General features: G+C 50.6%; 1 protein-coding gene across 4 annotated transcripts in view; it reads right to left on the reverse strand.

Annotated features, from left to right (window-relative positions):
- The window catches only part of ASTN2 (astrotactin 2), a 733,588-nt gene that overhangs the window by 656,349 nt on the left and 61,869 nt on the right, over positions 1-15,370 (reverse strand). The window contains exon 1 of one of the 4 annotated variants that reach the window (XM_075905851.2): positions 12,870-13,177. The exons of the other annotated variants lie outside the window; for them this stretch is intronic. The gene's annotated coding sequence lies outside the window, so the exon portion shown is untranslated. Of the gene's footprint in view, positions 1-12,869; positions 13,178-15,370 lie in introns of those variants that run through there. 4 annotated transcript variants of the gene reach the window in all.

The following is a 15,370-nucleotide window of genomic DNA, read 5'->3' on the forward strand; positions in this document are numbered from 1 at the left end:
GTTCTTTGTCCTTTGTGCACACAAGGAAGATCAAGAGGCTGGTCTGGCTGATTAGGAAAGGGAGAGGAAAGAAGAGACATGAGTTACTCCCACACATCCTATAAAAAAGCATTAGACACTTAAATGTTTTATCCCAGCTAATGTAATTGCAGAGCTGATTCTTATATAAGTAAGAGTTGTTTATTTTCATGCTTCAGGGCACTGGATGATCCCAGCAGCTGGAAATAGGAAAAAAAATGTCCCTTATTCTAGTATAATATCAGGTGCAGTTAGCGCAAGAAAGGTTGGCTCAGGCCTCCTGGGTTCCATCCTCCTCTCCCACCACTCGGTTAAATGAAAATAGACCCCAGTTTGTGTGTGTGTGGGTTGGTTGGTTGGTTAGCTTTGGTTTTAACTCTGAGGTGGCCACTAATTATAGGCATCTTGATTTGACACACGCTGGGATTGATTTCCAGAGGCCAAATATCCCAAGCACAGAGACACCCAAAGTAAGTGGAAACATTTTAAGGTGCGGGAGCGTTTATGTCTCTGCTTCAGTTTGGCCGTACAGAAGTGTGTTGTTCATCTCTCCCAGTGCGCTGCTGTGGGGTTTATATCTAAGGGCATGGCTACACTAGCCACCTTAGTTCGAACTAGGGTGGCTAATATAGTCATTCGAACTTGCAAATGAAGCCTGGGATTTAACTATCCCAGGCTTCATTTGCATGTTCCCGGGCGCCACCATTTTTAAATGCCCCGTAGCTCGAACTACCTGCCCGCAGCTACACTTAAGAGTGTTAATTCGAACTACCTAACCCATGCTGCGTGTAGCCACGGGCAGGCAGTTCGAGCTACGGGGCATTTAAAAATGGTGGCGCCCGGGAACATGCAAATGAAGCCCAGGATATTTAAATCCCGGGGTTCATTTGCAAGTTCGAATGCCTACATTAGCCACTCTAGTTTGAACTAGGGTGGCAGTGTAGCCATACCCTAAGTGCTTAGTGATCATTTGACACCCGCCATTCTAGCAAGGGGCCCTCTAACAATTGTTAATCTGCCTTTGAGCGATCAGGCGCTGGCCTCCGAGACACAGGATACCAGACTAGATGGATCATTGATCTGTTCCTGTCTGGCAACCCTTCAGGCTCTTTACCGCTACCAGGATGGGATTCACACTGCTGCCTCTCTGTAAACCAAGCAGTGAGGAGATGGGCAGAGGCTCCCAGGTTGGGGATTTCCCTTCTACCTGCCAGAGAGCAGCAGAGCTGGGGAGGGCAGAGTTTAATGCAGCTGCTCAGAATCTTATACAGTTGAACCTCTCTCATCCGGGACTCCCTGGTCCAGCAGGACCACAAATGTTGCTAGTCCAGAGAGCGCTGTCTGCAGAGGTTGGGAGCAGCTGGGATGGAGGGGCAGGAACCCGGGGGTAGAGCGCCCTGGGAGCAGCTGCTATCCAGCTGCTCCTGGAGTTCCCCAACCCCAGTCCCCCATGGCAGCAGCTGCACCCGAGGCTTCCTGTCCCCTCCCCCATGGGGAACCCCAGGAGCAGCAGCTGCCACCCCATGCATGGGGACAGGGAGCAGAGCCTTGAGAGTGGGCTGGGGCTGGCAGACCCAGGCAGGTGACCCAGAGGAGGTCAGGCCTCTGGATTCTCCTGAAGCAGCGGCCAGGAGGGGAGCCCCGGGAGAGCCGGGATGCCTGACTTCCCCAGGTCTGGCAGAGTCCTATGTTCAGGACCACTCCAGTCCTGAGGGTGCTGGACCCGGGAGGGTCAACCTGCCATAAATGCATGTTTGTGACATAGGCCAGCCCCCTACCCCGGCACCGACTGCACAATCTGGTCCCAAAGAGAGGCAAATAACACAAGAACAGATGGAAAATAAAACAGCCGGGTACCACCCAATACACAAAACCAAACTGGAGGGGAGGGGGCGCAAAAACAAATGCCAAAGACTAACGGCTCTCCAGTCCCTGACAAGAGCACACATGGACACCTGCTCATTTTTAAACCTTCACAGCTCTGCAGGTACAATTGTCTCAACCCCAAGAGTGCTTCCTAGATCAGAGTTAAACCCCTGATAAATAAGACATGGGGTGAGATGGGGATGGGGATGGGGATGGGGAAGGAAGGCAAAACCAGCTTGGAGCATTTGGCGGCAAATGGGTTTGTCTCTCCATGTGTATTAACAGGCCAGACAGTGGTTAGTTTAAGGCATTCAAAAGCATTTAAGTAAAGTCTTGGAAAGAATGAGCCATTGATCTCCGAGCACAGAGCATGAAATTAGCCAGCAGAGGCAAACACTCAACAAAGGGATTCCATTCAAACACACAATAGGGCCTGCTGATGTGTGACCACAATGCAGGCAGGTCCAGACCCCCTCCTGGACCGCATGGAGTGCCCCGTGTCCATCAAAGCATGCAGGGAAAGGCAGAGAACCTGCACAGCAACAGACCGGCAGCCAAGGCGTCAGGGAGCCAGGGGCCACAGGGAGCTTCAAGCAATGGGCCTGCTGAGGTAGCTGCTCTGAAGCAGAGACCAGCCTGTCTTCACTCCTGCATGGTACTAAGCACACGGACGTGGCGGCAGAAGACTCAGGTTCTGTCCCTGGCTCTGCCAATGGTCTGCTGGCTGATGCCAGGCAAGTTATTTCACCTCACTGTGGGGCCATTTCCCCATCCATCAGCACAGGGATACAGCTAGTTGCCTCCTTTATGCGGCTCTTTGAGGCCTCCTGACAAAAAGCCCCACAGTAAGCGTGAGATACTGCGGTACCCACGTGTCCGCACTGACCTGCCGCATTAGCTGTGTGGGAATAGCCACACCCCCAGGGCCACTGTCGGGGGCAGGGCAGTTGCCCGGGAGCCTGGCAATTTTAAATGGCCCAGTGCTCCAGGCCCTTTAAATCGCTGCTGTAGCCCCACATGGCGCGGTCTGGGCACCCGAGGGCTGGTTATGGGGAGGCATGCCATGGTGCGGGCAGTGCTGAGGGCTGGCGGCCTCTAGTCCTGCCTCTTCGGCCTGAGGCCACAGCTCTTTCAGAGGCCTAAGGCCGCCCACCCCCCACCTTGCCAAGGGCTTGGTGACGTCCGTCACCAGTTGTGACTCTCACGGGCCATTCAGGTCAGTCGCAGGCTAACCAACTCTCCTCCCCCTTGGGTGGAAAGTGTCAAAGGGGCTAACTCCCACGACACCGCACTGCACATTAACAGCAGCTCTCTTCTGACATGCTCAGAGCACAGAGAGAGGGATTCCTGCAAAGAAGGTGTGAGGCACAGCATGTTTCCCATTCCTTCCTTCCCTCTCTCCCACACACACACACTTCCTGTGCCAATGGCATTGTCAGAACCTCGGTGCTTTCTGCAGGCTGATTCCATACCCTGGAAACACTTGGGAGAGGGGGTCAATTTACACTCAAATTCACAAAAATCTAAGCCCAGCTCGGTTCCACTGGCTCCTTTTGGCGTATGGCAGAGCCTGGCCTTCTAGCCCTGTCCCTAGAGAAGAGAACTGAACACTCAGAAAGTAAAGAAACAGCAAAACCAAAACCCACCCCACTGAGGCAGGGTAATAAAATGGGTAAATGCTACGGAAAAAACAAAGAGAATTAGATTCACCAGCAATTACAGCCATTCAGTGAGCAAGTGAAAGAAACTGCCTGTTGCCAGCTAAATGGAACCTCCATGATTATCACCAACACAGCTGTTCCAAGGCCTGTCTGTTTCCATAACTCAGGGGAACAGCCCCAGAAATCTTCAAAACAAATAAGAGAAAAACACAAACACCGTGAGCGTGCAATCAACACAGCAATAAGTCACTGTGCTGCAGAGCCAGCTGAGCGCGGCAGCAGGTTTCTCGGCCAGCCGGCATTGCTGCTTCCTTGTTAGCACAGCGAGCTGGAAAGGGGAACACTCGTTGCACATGTTTCGTGATTGGGGTCTTCAGTCCCTCCCAAATTCCTTCCATTTCCCCCCTAAAAAAAAGTATTGTCTATGTGTTGGTGCATTCAAAAATGTCCTGGACCAGACTCAAGAACTATGGGTCCTATTCTGCCCTTTGCCACTGGCAGAGCAAGTTACTACATCCCTCTGGTCTCCACTTCCCCCCCTTTTGCCTACCTTGGCTATGTAAGATTAGCAGCTCTGTGGGCCCAGGACTGTCTTGTGTAACAGCCCCCCGCACAATGGAGCCCAGATCTTTGCTGGGGCCTCTAACTGCAACTGCAATACAATTTGGCTGAGGAGGAAAAGGAAAGAGTGTCAATCAGCAACCTCCCCCACCCAGTCAGTGGGGTCAAAAGGTCCACAGGCCCTTAGGCAAGGTGTGGGTGCGGGGCAGCTCTGTGCCCCAGAAGGGACAGGACCTGAGGCACGCGCACACACACACACACACACACACACGGAGCCCTTCAGAGCTATGCATTCATAGGGGTCTGGAACTCTGGCTGCTGTCATTCAGTACCACTGCAGCTGGGAGCTCCGGGTCCCAGGGCGATTGCCTCCTTTGGGGGCAGGCCCACCAACGGGGGTGGGGGAGCAAATCTCCTCTGCCCATAGCTCATTGTAAATCAGAAAATAACTTACCATCCAGGAATGCCGATTTGCAAGCCCTGAGTTTAGGCAAAAGCCTTTCCACTCATTGTTAAAATTCAAAAAAAAAAAAAAATCAAAAAGTGAAACTTGGCACTTGACAGATTTTTTAAGCCACACAACTAGGCAAACATCTAGATTATGGCATGACAGTATTGTATTACGAACTAACCGTGGCCTGCGATGGCTCCTTAAGAGGAGTGTATGCAATGCACAAGATATTGCAACCCGTTTCTACAGAGATCCCTGAGAGAGAAGAGCCCAGGCATAAATGAGATCCCCACTCTGATTACGTGTGCCCTCTGGGCATCTCCTCAGACTGGTTCGAATTGGAACATTAAATTGTATCGATATACCCCCCACCGCCACCCACACGTCATACGTCTCAATTATAGCTCCTTACAGAGTACCCCACGCAGGTCAGAGCCAAGTCTACCTCCACCCCACGAACCCCTGCTATTCTCTCCACTGCTTATTGCTGTGAATTACTGACAGGCAATGGAAGGCCCTGAAGCAGTTTGGAAAAAGAAGAAGAAGAAGAAGAAGAAGAAGTTAAAGATGCTGACGATAAGGAGCATCACACTATGAGCATGTCTCTCTGTGGAAGGACTGGGGGGTGCTGGGTAGGGGCTCTGTCAGTTTAAAAAGTAAGAGTTGGGCATGGGTGGCTTAAAGCAGAGAGAACTGGGCACCACACGCAGCAGGCTGCTACTCGAGAGCGGGGAAAGGACCCCAAGCCAAGAACTACGCGTCTTTGAAGCAATTTGAGCCGATACTGTTTGCATCTGGGTTTCTTTGAAGATAATTCCAACTGAGGGAGAGTCGGGCACAAGTGCAACAGCAGGAGGCAGAGTTGCTCCAGGGCACGTAATTGCTGCCTCATTATTTATGAAGTGCAAGGAGATGGAGGGTGCAAAATAAAGACAGGCCCTGCCCAAAAGAGTACCTTCGACAGAAGGGGCCAGGGCTTGCTGGGAAGCCCAGAGAAGGAGGCCACTTTTGATACTCATTTCTTGAGGGCTTTATGGAAACAGCCAGCCACTGTTATTCATCTGCATGACAATGGCCTCTATCAGCCCCATTGTGCTCCGGGCTGTATGAGCACATGGCAAGAAACAGCCCCTGCTGTGAACAGCCTGCAATCTAAACAGACAAAAGGCAGGACAGGAGGGATGAGAGGAGAAAGTGACTTACCCAAGGTCCTCCAGAATGTCAGTGGCAGAGTCTATAGTGGAACCCCACAACTCCAGAGTCCAAATTCAATGCCTTAATCAACCAGACCACTCTGGCTCCTCACTTGAGGTCTGATGAGCTAGTTTATTAAAGGGTTCTCTCTTCTAGGCAGCTGGCTTAAAGACAGCTTAGCCTGGAACTTACCAAGAAACCACTGCGAACAATTATCCTTTTGAGGCTGGTGGGAGATCCTGCTGATATCAAAGCACCTGTCCTCAGGTGGTACTTTGCTAGCAGTCTCCGCAGAGAGGCACAAAACTGAGCAGAGAACACCCATCTAGGACCAAAAAGCTGTCCCCATGCAGCAGGAAGGGTCAGGGGAGGGAGCTCTTCTGTTGCCTAATATCCATTACATCAGGCCCTCACAAAGGGTATGGCATCATATGAGAGTATGTCTACACTAGCCCCTAGTTCGAACTAGGGAGGCTAATGTAGGCATTTGAAGTTGCAAATGAATCCCGGGATGTAAATATCCTGGGCTTTATTTGCATCATCCCATCCAGGCACCATTTTTAAATCCCCTTAGTCCGAACTAACTGCCCGCGGTTACACACGGCAGTCAAACGTTAACTTGAACTAAGTCCTTAGTTCAAGTTAACTGTTACACCTCGTGGAATGTAAGAGTTTGAGTTAACATTTGACTGCCGCGTGTAGCTGTGGGCAGTTAGTTCGGACTAAGGGGATTTAAAAATGGCACCCGGACAGGAAGAGGCAAATAAAGCCCGGGATATTTAAATCCCGGGCTTCATTTGCAACTTCGAATGCCTACATTAGCCTCCCTAGTTCGAACTAGGGGGCTAGTGTAGACATACCCTGAGAGACATAAATGAAACAGCTTCACAGGAAGTCAGGGCTGGCTTCAAGCTCAGACTACAAAGCTGCTGCAGTGCTCTTTGCTAGTTGTGAGAGGCAGAATTGCCTAGTGGATAGAGCACCAAACTGGAATTTAGGAGAGCTATTCCTGGCTCTGCCACTGTCCTCCTGAGTGACATTGGGCAAGTCACTTCACCTCTCTTTGTACTCTATTTTCCCGCATCTGTAACACACAACTAGACTGTAAAGTGGTCTGCCCTCTTGTGAGCACTCCTTTGTAGCCAAGGGGTGTCGTGTAAGATCTCTGCCTGGCCGTCTGTAGCAGAGAAAGTGTCGGTATGTGGCCTGCAACCAGGCTTCTTTGTACCTCTTGATGTGGCTGTTGGGGGTCTGGGAAGGGACCCAGGCTTGCCCACTCCTCTGGGTCCTGACCCAGTAACCCTATGAGTAGCAGGTGCCTGCTACAAGTCTCTGCTGTCTGCTACTTCCTTGTTCCCTGGACCACTTCCCCAGGATGCTGCTCCATCTGGCTGTCTCAGGGTTTTGAGGCTGGGTTCTCAATAGACCCTGCCCAGGGTGCTATCAATTCTTGTAGTCAGCTTGTGGCTAGTTTTCAGTCACTGGACCCAGGCCTAAATCATAGAATCATAGAATACTAGGACTGGAAGGGACCTCAAGAGGTCATCGAGTCCAAGGCCCAGCTGGCACTAAGAGCTGTCCGTGGTGCTGCTGCTGTTCTTCCAGTCAGTGCACAGATCTGTCTGGGTCTAGCTCCAGTGAGGAACTGCCAGGCCCTAGCCCAACAACTTCTGCTGGGCCCTGATTGGCCGCTGTGGAGGCAGCCACTCTATCCTGCCTGGAGGGCCTCTCTTCTGCTCCTCTCACTGGGGTGGGGTGTGGCAAGGCCTCCAGCTTCCTCTAGGGACACTGGGGCTTAGTCTACCCTGTCACACAGACCCACTGACAAAAAGCTCTATGTCACAGCTAGCTATTATTTCGGGAGCTCTACTTTACAATGTTTCAGATATGACTTGAACTCTGCTTGTTGCCTCTCCCACACCTCATTCTTTAAGAGAAAAAATATATGAAGAGCACACAGCTCCAGCCAGGCTCAGCTCCAGTCAGGTGACATTGGTTAGATGATTTTGGGGGGAGGCAAATACATGTTGACTCAATGACATCAAAATATTTCATGAATTGGTGACAGTTTCACCAAAAATTGCTTGGGTCAAAAAAACCTGACCCCCCCCCCCCAATAAAATGTTTTGTTCTATTGGTTCAAAATGACGTTTTTTATACATCCTCAAAGCTTATTAAAAACATGTAAAACCAAAAAGCTTGAAATTAATACAAAACAATCAACCTGACACGTCTTCTCTATGGCTTACAATTGTCAGCAAGGCAAGATATCTATTATTCCCCCCGCTCTAGCTTCAGCCTGTGCAGCTGCACCAGATGGTCTCACAGCTGCAGCTGGAGCAGATCAAAGCCTTGTTTCGGAAAGGCCAGCTACAGCACCACGGAGACAACAGCACAAGAGAACTCAGCAGTGCAAGATAACCCCAGCGTGCGAGTCATGGGACGTTGAAAAGGGCACCACACACATCCTAGTTAGACTGACACGTGCATGCAGGTACAGCAGACGTTCACAAGCCCCTCCTCCTGGCATGCCGACAGCGTGACACCACAGGACCTTCCAGGAGACAAGAGAGGCTGAATCACTTTCACTCGATGCCTACATCTAGACTACATCCCTTTTCCGTAAAAGGGATGTAAATTAGACGTATCGCAATTGCTAATGAAGCGGGGATTTAAATCTCCCCTGCTTCATTAGCATAAAAATGGCTAAGGGATAAGGGATCTTTCAGAAAAGGCTTTATTTTCCGCAAGATCAGCGTCTAGACTGGCGCTTTTTTCCGGCAAAGCTCCGTGCCGAAAAAAAGCGGCAGCCATTTTTATGCTAATGAAGTGGGGGAGATTTAAATCCCCGCTTCATTAGCAATTGCGATGTGTCTAATTTACATCCCTTTTACAAAAAAGGGATGTAGTCTAGACGTAGCTGATGGGTATGTCTAACTGCACACCAAGCCCCATCTGTAGGTTTTGGGGCTTCTGCATTTGGTGTCTCCAAGCCCACACTTGAGTGTCCACACCACTTGGCACAATTGTTGGTCTCACAGCCATGCTAACACAATCATCCCACATTTCTGACTTGGGTCTGTGGCTTGATCCACACAATGACAGAGCTTGGATCTGACACACCAGGCCTCTGACACATCCCTTGAGCAGAGTCCTAGGACCCAGGTGTCAAGTGTGCTTGCTGACTTGAGTTAAGACCAATGTGTGTAGATGGAAGGGAGACTTGAAACTGGAGTCACAGCCTTTGCTCAATGTGCAGTGTAGACATATCTTAAGAGATCGGGGTGACAGCAGGACCACCAAAGCCAACCTGCCGCTGTTGCCACCAGGCCTACCAACCTGCTGAAATCAGCACAAAGTAAATAAGCTCAATTCCTTATTTACATAGTATAAAACAAAAGCAAGGGCCAGGGGCTGCCTCATTCCTTTTCCTCCAGAAAATCCCCCTCTGCCGAAGCACAGCTCCAACAGCTGCCAGGAGAGCAGTTTTTCATCCTTTTAAATGTCAGCCGCCCTCCATTTTCTAATGCAACCTGACACTAACTGAGAAAAATGGACACATTAATATGGAGTTCATTAGTAAATAGATTATCCAAATATTTCAGGGTAGGGGAAGAAAACGCATGCGGAGTCCGACATAATTGCAGGAGCTTCTCTGGAGGGCCAGCAGCTGATTAAATATTTATGGATTTTAATGCACTGATCTGTTAAGTCAGGAAACAATCTTTAAAAATAAAGCCTGAGATGTTGCCTTTGCAGACAATCCTTAATCAGCACCATAGGTGCAGCAGATCTCCGTGAGCGAGGCAGGAACTGCTCCCCAGCAGAAGCAGCAGACGAGTTTCCCCCTTTACCTCCTCTTGCACGGAATATGGAGAAACACTCCAGCTGACAGTCAAACCAGGAGCCAAGATGGGCATTGTCAGAGCTGTCCCTTTCATAGGAAGGATTGGGGCAGCTGCCCCAGGCCGTGTGCTTTTAGGGTCCCCCAAGGTGGCCACCCCAACCATCCTTTGGATGGAAGTTACCAGGGGAGATTATGGGGGATTGCACATGGTGGTGGCAGCCGGGGCCGCCCCCCCGGGTGGGCGGCGGGAGCTGGAGCCCAGCAGTCTGCTCCACTCCACACTGCTGCACCACCCTCGCCAGGCCCATTGCATGTGGCTTCTCAGGGGGCAGGAAGCAGAGCGCTTCGATCCCAGGGAGCTCCAGTTCCCACCACCATGGAGACAGGGAGCAGTGGGCCACTAGGGCAACAGGGTAGAGCAGGCTGATGGGCCGCTCTGGTATTAAACATCATTAAACATGTGTCTCATCAAGAGCCTGGGGAATTAAGATATATCCATTACATTGCTTGGAAAATTCAATAGGGCCTATTCTTTTGCTTTTACTATGTGTCTTGTGATAGTTCCTGTTCGTTACACTCTGCACCTGAAATCCAGAGACACTCAGCTCTCATTTAAAACGAAGTTTCAAGCCCTCATAAGTGCAGAGAAAACCTTGAAAATGTAAGCTGAATACAACCTAGAAGTTCAGAAGCCAGAAAGCAAATTAAATAAAGAATTTGGGTTCTTTTTAATTTGTGATTTTTGAATATTTGGTGCTGGCAATACTGAGAACCTAAATCATACACTATTTTTAAATGGAAGAGATGAGAAGCAAGGCATATGGAAGTTAAATCAACATCTTCACACAAACACACTGGGTACGTCTCCACTGCATCATAACTCAAAATAAGGTATGCAATTTGTGCTATGCAAATTGCATATCTTATTTCAAAATAGCTTATTTCATCCTTTGGCACTGTCTACACAGCGCCAAATTTCAAAATACAGCATTATTCTGAAACGTCCCTTACTCCTTATAGAATGAGGTTGTACAGGGACGCTGGAATAGCGAGCCCGAAATAGCAGGCTTGCTATGAAGATGCAGGATAGCCATTTCGGGATACTCCACTATCCCAAAATAGCATTGCAGTGTAGACATAGCCACAGAGCCCCACTGAAATCAAAAAGATTTGCAAGAGCAGGTGAGTGACTCCAGCTTCCTGGGGAGGAACCTTCCAAAGACAGAGAAGGGGGAAGTTTTCCTCTCAGCTCAGCCGCACAGCTGCCAAAACACTTCTGAATGAAAGGAAAGAAGCACCCACGGCAGCAGCCCTTCATCTGATCAGAGGCAGAAGCAGCTCCTCTCTAAAGAGCCCCAATGCAATCAGCAGAAAGACAACGTAATGCTCAAAAGAGGCTTTTCTGTATTCCAAGCAGCAACGGCAACTCTTTAAAAGTGTGAGCAAATCTGCCTTTATTTTGGGCTTTTGCTGCCACATTTATTAGTGAAATGGAAAAAGGGGAGAAGAAACACAAACTGAGGGGAGGGGGGACACACAGTTTGTTCCCAAATCCTCCAAATGTGACTTACTTTGTTCTATTGTGACAAACTGAAAACGCCTCTAAGGAGTTCATTTCACGTCTCATCCATTCTCTGAATAATGGGAAAATCCCGCTTTGTTTCTCTAAGATATCAGCACACACTGCGCGCCACATATACTCAATTCCATTAGACATAATGGAACGAGATTGTCCCAGAAGTTGTTTTCAATTGCTTGAGTGCATCCTTCATTTAGGGAAACAAGAATATATGAGCTTTTCTACTCAAGCCGACGTGCGGACGCAAGTTTTAAGCCGCAGCGAGGGCTATTTGCTTAGAGGTTGGGCTTTGGGGTGGGAAGAAGGTTGGTCAGGGCTGTCCTCTATTCAGGATACGCATGAAGGACTCAGGACGTTTGTTAATGAGCAAGAGGCATGGACTCCGTATCCATCCCCGCATCAAGCTGCCGTGCGCGGCTCATCTCAGCCGCATGTCATGCATGAAGTGGGAGGTCACGCTGTCACCTGGTACAGGTCCTTCTGCTGCATTTCAAGCCTGGATGCTTCTATTAAGCATCTAAGCCTTAAGAAATCATAACATTTGCACTGCGACACTGAACAAAAAGGAGGCAAAGCTGCAGTATGTTATGCAGACGCACACTTGGCAGCCCATTGATGCAGTTTCCCAGTATTTCCAGAGTCTCCCAGGGAACATATGTCATTACACGCTGTATAATCACTAACAATTACACAGTCAGGGGGCGAGCAGCCTGAGAAAGGACCCAATGCATAACAAACACCCTGTTTACGTTCCATGGAAAACGTTCCCTCAGGGAATTTACGTGACCCAGAAGCCCTGCTTTGCCTTCACCCCTGAGATGAAATGAAAGCTTGGAAGCCTGGGAGCAGGGTGCAGAGACATTCTCAGTGACAAGGTTACCAGGACCCTGGCATAGTTCTGCCACCACGTATGGAGAAGGGGAGCGGGGACAGGTTAGTCAGCGAGGATCAGAATCCCCAAGTAACAATTCAGGCCCGAGTGTCGCCCTCTGCCATCTTCTCAGCCAGCAAACAGCATTTTCTACTCCTCACCACCTTGAGACATTCATGTCTGCGCACTGGCACCACAATCCAGCACCACACAACCCACAGGCTCTGACTCGGCTAACCACATGCTGACAGCTGCTACTGAGCAGGGATGGTCGGTCCTAAAACTCGCTATCGAGGCTAAGCTCAGACACTTAAGCATGTTGCTGAATCAGGAGCAAAGTCCAGAGAAACCACCAGGCTTCAGTGTTCACCGCATGATGACAGCAGAGAAGCTCGCAAGCAAAATGCCCCACCCAGAGTTCGGGAAAGCAGCAGCACGCAAGCGTATGGGCTGAACAAAACTTGCTGGAGCAAATGCATGATCTGGGCACAGCTGGAAAGAGACAAACCTTGTGCCCTAGAACAAACTGCAACAGGACTTTCCAGTGGTTCCTTTTCCCTTGAAGCTGGGATGGAGACAACGTAAACAATGGAGAAGGAACAGAATAACTACCGAAAGAGTCTAGATAAAAACCTCAGAGATACAACAGACTGGGGGTGGGCAGAGAGAGAAGCAAGTCAAAAAATAAAAGGAAACTGGCCATGAGCCACCAACTAGAGCCAGGCCCATATAATAGGGGTGACCAAATTGTGGCTTGTGGGCCTCTTCTGCAGTTAAAGCATGGCTCACAGAGCCTCCTATACCCCCCACTGGCTGCTTACCAGACTGAGGTGGAGCTCTGGGTTTCTGCCCTGTGGCAGGGTGGTGGGTCTCAGGGATCTTCCTCCGCTCTGCCTGGTGAAGCCTTCATCCCCGAAACCCCCACCCTTATCCCACCACAGAGCAGAAGCCCTGAGCCTTGGCAGGCATGCCTGGGCTCTTGAACATTATTGTGTGGGGCTAGGAGGTCAATACATTTGGCCACCTCTGCTACACAGCAGCAAGAGAACAGAATTAGCAGCTGCAGCCCTGGGAACTGTCCAGCAACAGAGCCTCCTGAAGGACAGCCTGGCTGAGTCCCGCCCGCCCGACCAAGGACACAAGGTCCCCTCCTTCCCACTCCTGAGCGAGGGGGTTGCGAGCTTCCATCCCCACCCCCACCCCCCAAGAATCAGCACATGCTCGGAACACTCAGGCCCTGGCTTGGAAGATACATGCCCAGACTGTGAGCTCATAGACTCATAGACTTTAAGGTCAGAAGGGACCATTATGATCATCTAGTCTGACCCCCTGCACAGTGCAGGCCACAGAATCTCACCCACCGCTCCCAGAATAATCCTCTCACCTATATCTCAGATATTGAAGCCTTCAAATACTTTGAAGACCCCAAGATGCAGAGAATCCTCCAGCTGTGATCTGTACCCCATGCTACAGAGAAAGGTGAAAAACCTCCAGGGCCTCTGCCAATCTACCCTGGAGGAAAATTCCTTCCCGACCCCAAATATGGCGATCAGCTAAACCCTGAGCACGTGGGCAAGACATACCTAGGGGTATGATTTGTGTCTGGGTTTGCAGGACACCCAGCCCAACAGACCAATGAAAATGCCCCAGCGCTGACTCCCCGCTGGCCGCACATTCAATTGCTTGTCTCAGACCTGTCCTAGATCAATGAGCTCAGGGGCGTTCCGAACCTTCCTCTTCCCCACAGCTGGCATCAGGCTCCTTCCACAGCCGCTCTTGGCTGGGTTTCAACTGCAATCGGTTTTATTATTGTGCCTTGCTGCCCTCATTTTCTCCACAGTAAATTTTCCGCTGATGTGTTGGCGCGGCTGCTATGTTAGCTGGCTTCAGGCAGGCAGGAGGCTAAGCTTGAGTGTTCCCAACCATTTTGGGGGGTACACATTGTTTGGTGGGGAAAGAGCATCTCCCGATTATCCTCAGGCAGGCAAGCCTCTATCAGGGGTGGAGTCGCAGGGTGGGAACCCAGAGAGAGAGCATCTGAACTGTTTGCAGCTATGAGGTTTGTTCTGCTGCAAGAAAGACATGCAGACAAGCAGTTAATTTGGGAGGGGCGGGGGTGTAAAATCCTTCAAACGCTCCGTTTTGAAAGCTTTACAATGTTACTTCTGAGGCTGGCTTCATGCTTGCTGTATGTCCCTGACCTCTGCTCTGCGAAGCCCAGCGAGTAGTGATCCACTTTGAGAGGACTGGACTGCCTCATGCCTCTGCACGATTACCTGGCCCAGCATTCAGAAGTGAGCCTGTCCACAGAGGGCCAGTCAGGAAATGCTTTTTTGTCCCCATGAACAGCTGTCACAGAGTTTTATCCCTGACGTGGGCCTCCAACACGAGCCCGGAGAAGCCTGTGTCAAAATCGATCATTTCCCTTTTGATGAAAAAGGGATTTTTCTGTCAGGAAAAAAATGGAATGAAAAATGCCAGGCAGCTCCACTGGTGAGTGCAGTGCTGAAGAACATAGGGTGTAATGGGATCCCCTACGTACCAGGGGGTACAAGACCAGCTGCCAACTGTGAAGAAGAGGAAGGGAGCAAGCTGGACCTCCATCTGTCCTTCCCCTACTGCAGCAAGGCAGGAAGAACAGGGGCTGGCAGAGGGTATCAAGTGCTTCCTAGGTGCCAGGAGTCAGGTTGACAGGCAGCAACGAGGGGAGTCAGGGAGCGTGGCCCCATGCTACAGGCCAGGGCAGCAGAGGGGGCTGCAGGAGAAGAACTGTGTCCAAAGGTGCAGGGCAATGGGAAGAAGAAAGGACGGCGGATGGCTGGGATAATGCAATGACACCAAAGGAGGAAGGGATCAAGGTCTATAGGGAAGAGACTGAAGGTTCGTGCGGGGAGAGATGCAGTGTGAGTGAAGGAGGCAGTGAGAGATTCTGCGAAGGAAAGGAAATGACAAGGCAGAAGAGAAGGAAGGAGTCCAAGGTAAAAGGCCCAAGAACACAAGAACGGCCATACTGGGTCAGACCAGTGGTCCAGCTAGCCCAGAGGTTGCGGGGCTGACAGCGACCAGGTAGCCCTGGATGGGAACTCCTGGGAACTGCAGGTGGCAGCAGGGCAGAGAGCCCGAGCCTCAAGAGCCCCAGGGTGAGGAGCTGGCGACAGGACATTGACCTCCCCTGGCCTGCCACACTCCCCGGTCTGAGATGACTCAGGTCCCGGGATGCCAGACCGGGGAGGTCCAACCTATACCAAAGTGTTACAAGATTCATGTGAGTGCAGACCCAGCATTTTAGTGTGTCATCTCCTTACCTCTGGTGGAATCCATC

The sequence above is a fragment of the Pelodiscus sinensis genome, chromosome 23 (genome assembly GCF_052426305.1).
Source record: "Pelodiscus sinensis isolate ZL-2025 chromosome 23, ASM5242630v1, whole genome shotgun sequence".
In the NCBI taxonomy this organism is placed as follows: Eukaryota; Metazoa; Chordata; order Testudines; family Trionychidae; genus Pelodiscus; species Pelodiscus sinensis.